A 7,536-nucleotide genomic window follows, 5' to 3' on the forward strand; every position below is an offset into this window, starting at 1 on the left:
ATCAGCGCAGAGCTAAACCACTGCTGTGGATATGTTGCAGTGGCACCCCAAATTATGAAGGCCATGCTTTGGCTCTTTCTGTTTCAGGGCAGGGATAGAGGATGGAGGTGGCTTGCCTCAGGATGGGGTCTTGCTTGCCAGAGAGCAAAAGTTCAGGCTCTCTTGGGCCCCAACCAAGGTGGTACTCAAGCCCAGCCCTTTACAGCTGCCTGGATTGTGACCACCTTGGCAAGGTCCTCTTCCTTCCCCTCTTCAGCACTGGCTCTCCAACCAGAGCCGTATTCTGCTCAGCCAATCCTTCTTGCTCTGGGGAGAGTAGAGTGACCACTTCCTTAGGGTGTCCAGCCTGCACTTAGTCTTCTAGCCTGGCCTGAAATAGGTATCAGGTCCGAAGCAGGCCATGATCCCCATGTGTGCATGTGTACCAGTACTGTATTGCTGAGCATTCCCTTGTAACTTCTCCCCTGTGGGCTGGAGGCTCCTCCCCAAGCAAACAACTGGAGACAGCTCTATGACCCCAGTGAGTTACCCTGCCCTGCCCAGGTCAGTCTTTGGGTGGGGAGGATAGGGAGGTTGCCAAAGTGTGTCTCCTCCAGGGTCAAACTGCTCCCCCTCCACCACAAAATGCAAACAGAGGCAGAACCCCAGGTATAGAAAGCATCCATTTGTGTACAAAGGGGATGTAGGGGGAGGCCAGAGGATTGTTTGCAGGTTGGCTTGTATATACACACACTATGTTTGTCAGGAAAGATAAGAACCCAATAATATTGGCTGCCTCGGAGAAAAGTAACTGGGTGGGTGGCTGGGATAAGTGTGGGAAGGAAACTCCTCATTGTCCACTTATTTGTATCTTTGGAATTTTGAGCCATGTGATCATATGAGCTATGTAAAAATAACAAAAAATAAATACATACAAAGTTATATACAGATATATATAAATACTAAATACGTATACAAATACACACACACACACACACAGTAGTAGATATCTGTTTTTTTGTGCCTACATAGCAACCTGATTTCCTTTTTGGGTAACCACTACCCACATTTGGTATTGAACTTAATACTTCCTCCTATACACACACACACTTTGATGGTAGGTATATGACCCGGCCAATCAGAGCTCAGGATACCCCTGGCTGCTATATTCGTTCAGGCTTGGGCACATGACACAAGCCAGACCAATAGCAGCCCTTCCTGCATTTTTGTTACTGCTATGGGCAAAGAGACACTCTCTAGTGTTTGGTGTTGCTGAGTGGGTAGAATATCAGCCTTGACTGGCCAGCAACTGTCTTTACTGGGAGCGAGGGGACATCCTGCCTTGGAATGAAGCCAATACTGAGGAAAACAGAGGAAGCAGGGGCGTGAGGGTTGTGTGGGGGGTGGGCAGAAACAGAGAAAGAGTGAGAGACATTGGCAGACAGAGAGGAACAGGCTGTGTTCTTTGACATAGCTCAAAGCTCTGTATCCAGCCATGCCCAAAGTGGGCTATATTCCATGAACTGGCAAGCTATGGGGACAGATAATTCCCGCCCCTGTGTTTTCTTCCTTCAGTTCGTTTGAGTGGGGTTTCTCTCCTTTACAACTGAACAAGTCCTGAGTGCATACATATTTACATGAAGCCGAGTTAGGATGAAAGGAATCTCTGGAGCAGCCCGGAGCAGTGAAAGGAGTGGTAGAGAAAGCCTCCTAATAGTTTCTCAGCAAGTTCCATCTTTTCCCGAGGATATGGGAATGGTATTCATTCAAGCGTTGAATCTCCTTGCTGTTTTGTTTAGCACTGCTACCAGCCCCTCTGAGCCTGCCCAGCTGTCTGGCATGGTCAAAGCAGAGTCTTCATCCCTGTGATCAAGCCTATTTAATAGCCTTCCTCCTCCCTCCATCCTTTTGGATGCCATCTTGGTTATCTGGCACAATGCTTGAATTTGGATAATTAAGAACACATGACTTCTTTGCATTTTGAGAAAAAAGGCAGTGAGAGAAGAGCTTGGACTAGAAATGTGAAGACCTGGGATCAAGCCTCTCTTTGCCATGTGATGTTGGACAAGTCTTTCAAAGGCTTCATTTTAAACTTTATTTTTCTCCTCTTAAAAATAAAATCTGTCAGGCCTGCTATGCACTCCTTGAGGACAATGACCATGTTTGTCTTCTTTCCCCCTTCTCTGCCTTCCTCCTTCCCTTCATTTCTTTCTTCTCATCTTTCTCTCCTCTGGCCTCAGATGTGGAGTTGAATTACCCGTGCACCTTACTGCCAGCCTCATCAATCCCAGCATAGGTCCCTCTTGTTTTGTTTTCTTATTTTTCCTCTACATCCTTCATCCCTACTCCATTTTCCTCTCCCCATCCTACCCCCAGGTCTGACACCCACTCTAATATATTTCCTTTAAAAGATATATGGCATTTTGGGGGGAGTATACATGTGCTTTTAATTTATAAGAATAGTAATTTAATATAAAGCTATAAATCTTTTTCCTTTCGCACTCAACATGCTGTCTTAAAGACCTGTCCATGGATGTATGTAAATCTGGTGTATTGTTTCTGACTGCTATATGGAATTCTGTCATATGTATCTACCACCATCACATGTATCTCTGGGGTAAAGACCTGGGGTTTACACAGACTTCATTCCTAAGCATTGCCAGATAATCCCTCAGAATGACATATCACTTTGCAGTTCCACCAGTAGTGCATGAAAGTTCGTCTTTCCCCATATCTTCTACAGCACTTGGTTTTATTGAACTTCATAAGTTTTGCCAATGTCTTTGTTTAAACTAATGTTGTTTTAATTTGCATCTCTCTGATAATTTGCGAAGGTTGACAGTTTTTCCTCTTATTATTCATTAGAGTTTCCTATCTATGAATTGTTTGTCATATTATTTGATCTTGTTTTTCCTTGCTATTTTCCTGTGGTTTTAAAAAATAATCTCAGCATTTCTTATGTGTTTGATAACAGTGAACACAGCCAATACCTACTGAAGAGCACACACAATGCAATTTATGAAAATCTGAAACTTGAATATCGGTTATTTTCCCCTTTAAAGTCTGGTTCACTTCTTACTTTTCAAATAAAAAATCAAGCACAATAATCTTGAAGTAAATGAGTCAAAAGAACTGTCCTTTAGTTTCTTTTTTTGTCTAGTTTTTTCAGAGACGGGGAGGGGAAAAAGAGATTGAAGGATGAAAAGATGAGAGGTTAAAGAATGGAAAGAAAAAAATCAGAATCTAAAAGGGGAATGTAGAAAGGGAAAGAGATGATGATGAAGGAAGGAGTGAGACAGACAGGGTCAAGAGAAAGAGGAGGAGGAGAAATGAAAAGGAGGAGGCCTAAGAGGAAAGAGAGGGAAACACAGAAAAAAGACAAAATGAAATAGAGGCACAAAGACAGTTGGAGAGAGAAAAAATGGAATGAGTTTTGAACCTGTTCTGAACCCCTCTGCCTCACCAATCTATCTTACTACCTCCTCAGGCTTCTACTCCTTCTAGATCTTATCTCCAATGTCTCCGGTTTTGATGAGCCCAGAGGAACTCATTCCTAGCCCAGTAGCTGGTATGGGTTGCACCTTACTTCCTACATACAGCGTTCGGGGCTCTGACTTCACTATTTCAATTCTTCCGTCTCCTGGTTAAAGCTTTACCACTTCTAGGCTGTACATTATTCTCTAGTGGTTGTTTGGGAAGGAATCTGCTCCCTAGCCAGACTGTTAATTTCCTGAGGGCAGGGTCCACTCCTTGGCTCAGCATCCTACCATTCCCTGGGGCTTGTGCCTTAGTACCCAGTCAATAAACATTTGCTGAGTGGATGAACGAAGGGATCTCGCTGCATCAACCTTCTCAGCACACATCACACTGTGGTGACCTGCTGCCAGGCAACCCTCTCAACTTCTCAGGGATATTTCTCATGAAATGGCTTGTCAGAACTCCATCCTTCCAGCTAAGTATGACGGGCTGAATTGTCTCCCGATATCGAGTCTGTGGAATGCTGATGGGAAGGAAAATGCTGTAGTCTATGTTTAATATGGGATGCGTTTCAAACCTCGCAAATGATCCAGGCAGAGGCAAGGGCAGTCCCTGTGAGGGAGCGTGGCATGCGTTTGGAAGGCAGTCCACATTCCAGCTAAGCACTGGTTCTGGAGTTACGTCACAAGCACCTCTGCCAAAGGAAATAAGGCAGCTTTATGCTTTTGATAAGATGTGCATGGGATGCCCATCAGATGGTCTCGAGACTTTTCAGAAACTTTATCAAAGATAGAAGCCCCAGAAAAGGGCAAGATGCTTCCCTGGTGTTTGCTGAATGGCGTGGGAGGAGATCTTGTGTTTCTTCCAAACAGTGGGATTACACTTCATGGTTGAACATTCTAGAAACTGGGTTTGGTGGGTGAGGGTGGACTCCATAGAGTTCATAGCAGTAACCCCTCTGGGTTCCTAAATCAAGTTCCTTTCTTATGTGAGTTCAGCAATGTATTACAAATATTACATTGCTTCTCTAATGAGATTAGATAATAGCAGAGACCTTAACATTAGATAACGCCACTTCTTCTGATTCCTATATGATGCTCTTTCCTGGTTACTTAAGAACTGAATGAATGAGAAAGGGAAGAAAGGCATTTGGGATTGGTTCTCGTTGCCCCGTGGAGCGAAGCCAGGCTGCAGAAGGCAAACAAAGTGCTGAAGCTGGGCCAACTTTACTGGGTGGTGAGGCAGCAAGAGCTGAGCGACCCTGTGGTTTGCGGTGATGGCAGTATTCTTTTTTGTTCTTCTGAATTAAAGCTGCATTGGCTCTAATTCCTCCTTCATTTTGGATCCAGCAGTTTTATAGCTCAGTTCTCCCTTTTGCTCCTCTACATTTACTCTTCTTTTTCCCCCTAGAAAGGAGCTGGAAAGCTACCCAACCATGGGGACAGGGTTTTTGCCTTAGGAGGCATTGGAAGAAAGGCAGAGTCCCACAGGGAGTGGCAGCTCTCTCCGTCTGTCAGTTTCTAAGTGTCGATGAGGGCCTTACTTTGTCTCCAGTGCCATGGAGCAGGGGTCTGTGTCACTAAGATGTTTTTTCTGCCCTCCAAGATCTGATAATCTTGGAGAGAAAGTCTCTACTTTAGAGGTTCACAGTGGAAAAGGCAAGAAAGAGACTACAGTAGTGGTTTTAGAATACCCTAGAACAGTAGCTGCAGGAGTGGACTGAGAGCAGAGGGATAAGACAGGCTTCCTGCTCAGGGTGTGTACCTGAGGTTTGCCTTGAAGGGGAGATTTGGATAGGGGGTGAGTGGAGCAGTCTGACAGGGGCAGTACTGCAGTGGTGAGGAACCTAATGTGTGCCCTGACCACACTTGTGTATATCACCTGGGTGTGGGGAGCTTGACAACCAAGAGTCCTGGGCTCACCCCAAACCTACGGTGGTTTGCAAAGATGACTGCAACAAATTGTCTCATTCCCCAGGCCCCTTTGCCAAACGACTTTGCCTCTCCTTCTGTCAAGAAGTGGAGCGTAGCCAGGTGCAGTGGCTCATGCCTCTAATCCCAACACTTTGGGAGGCCGAGGCAGGTGGATCACTTGAACTTATGAGTTCAGGACCAGCTTGGGCAACATGGTGAAACCCCATCTCTGCTAAAAGTACAATAGCCTGGCGATCGTGCCACTACACTCCAACCTGGGTGACAGAGAGAGATCCTGTCAAAAAAAAAAAAAAAAGTGGAGTCTATTTTCTCTCCCTTTGAATTTGGACTGACTTGTAACTTGCTTTGACTAATAGAATGTGGTGGAAGTGATTCTGTGTGACTTCCAAGACTAGGCCTTAGGAAACCTAGCAGCTTGAATTTTCACCCTCTCTTGGACCCCTGAGATTGCCATGCTGTGAAGAAGCCCAGTTTAGCCAACTGGAGGGTGAGGGGCCATGTGGAGGAGAATTGAGGCACCCCAGCCATAGCCAGCACCAAATTTCACACATGTGAATGAGGTCATTTTAGACTCACCAGTCTTAGTGAACTCATCATGTGATAGCAGCCACATAAGTGAGCCCAGGGTAGAGTGGTTCTAGGTTCCAGGGTGGTTGGTTGGGCAGAGAGATGTAATGGCAGCACCTACTGACCTGGAATCTTTAGGAGTACCTGGCATTCATTTTCTCTTTGTCCTGAAATATATCCTTATTTCCCTTGGGGAAGTGGCTCTCCTCCACTCCACATGGTCTTGGTCAGGCTGACAATCATTGTGTCCCCAAGCCGCCACCCTTCTAGTTGGTCACCAGAGCATTCTATGCTAGGGTCATAGTAATTATTCAGGAATGTTCAGATGGGCAAACTTGGCCAATCTGCAACTTCCCTGAGGTTTGTTTTGTGAATGCTGTGAAAGACTCTCCTTCTGGGATCTCAAGCTGTTAAGACCACAAAATCTTCAGGCTGTTAAGTCCAACTTCCAATGACAGAAAACCAGGATAGAGAGATAGAGAATGTGTGACTGAATCCTGACAACATCATTTCAGCCTTTGGAGAGAGTCAAACTGGAATTCCATAAACCCCCAGACTTCCTGTTATGGAGCAAATGCATTCTCGTGTTGCTTAAGTGAGAGAGAATTTGAGTTGAGCGTTGTCTCTCACCTAATAAATATAGTAGCCACGCCCTGTCCTGGAGCAGCTCTTAGTGCTTGTATAAACCTGCATTCTTCTCCTTTCTTGCCCTTGCCCACGGCACTCATGGTAGATTGCATTTTGCTCCCAATTTTTTACTCCATCCTGATGATAGGATTATACAACCACGCCAATGTGACTTTGCAGGTACGCCTGATAGAGGAGGCAGAGTGAACTTTGCTGTCATTAATGCTGCTGAGCTATGTGACTTGTGGTCAATGGGAAGTCAGAAGAAGTAACAAGACTGACGGCTTTAAATATGCCTGTGCATTTGTGTTGGCCTCTTGCTCGCCTGCTGGTTGCTGTGGGAAGAGCCTGTGCTGGTGCCTGCTGGATCTAGAAGGCAGAGATACATGAAGCAGCCCTGAAGCCAATCTGCAGCCCGGAGCCAAGTTCAACTGAAGAAAATACAATGCTTGTTCCTATAAGCCATTGAGACTTCAGGGTTTTTTGTTACACAGCAGTGTGGACAGAAACCTGATTGATACAAGGAATGAGCTAGGGGAGCCAACAATAGTAACCAGATTCCCTGCTTATCCCTTCTCCCCAGACATCTGTTTCCCCTAGTACTTGGTGCAAGTGTCTTTTCTGGCATGCCTCATGGTGTGCTGCGTCAGTTGTGTCTCTGTCCAGCTCTCCAGATAGCATGGGAGAGCCTCAAGGGCTGGCACATAGTGAATGCTTAATCTCATCTTGGTTGCTGACTGGCTGAGTGTATACTTCAGTTGCTCCTTTTGCTTGCTGTTGGGGGTGGAGGTCTGGGATGTGGCTAACTAACTTATCTTTGTGTCTCCTCCTCCTCTGCAACATTTTTATTTATCTTCACATAAAGGCCACCTTGAAGGGAGAAAAATGTCAGGTAGCAGCTAGCACAGACAATCGATTCTGGACATAAAATTTGGCTCTATGTCCCCACCTC

This window comes from Trachypithecus francoisi, unplaced genomic scaffold (genome assembly GCF_009764315.1).
Source record: "Trachypithecus francoisi isolate TF-2019V2 unplaced genomic scaffold, Tfra_2.0 Lachesis_group6, whole genome shotgun sequence".
Lineage (NCBI taxonomy): Eukaryota > Metazoa > Chordata > Mammalia > Primates > Cercopithecidae > Trachypithecus > Trachypithecus francoisi.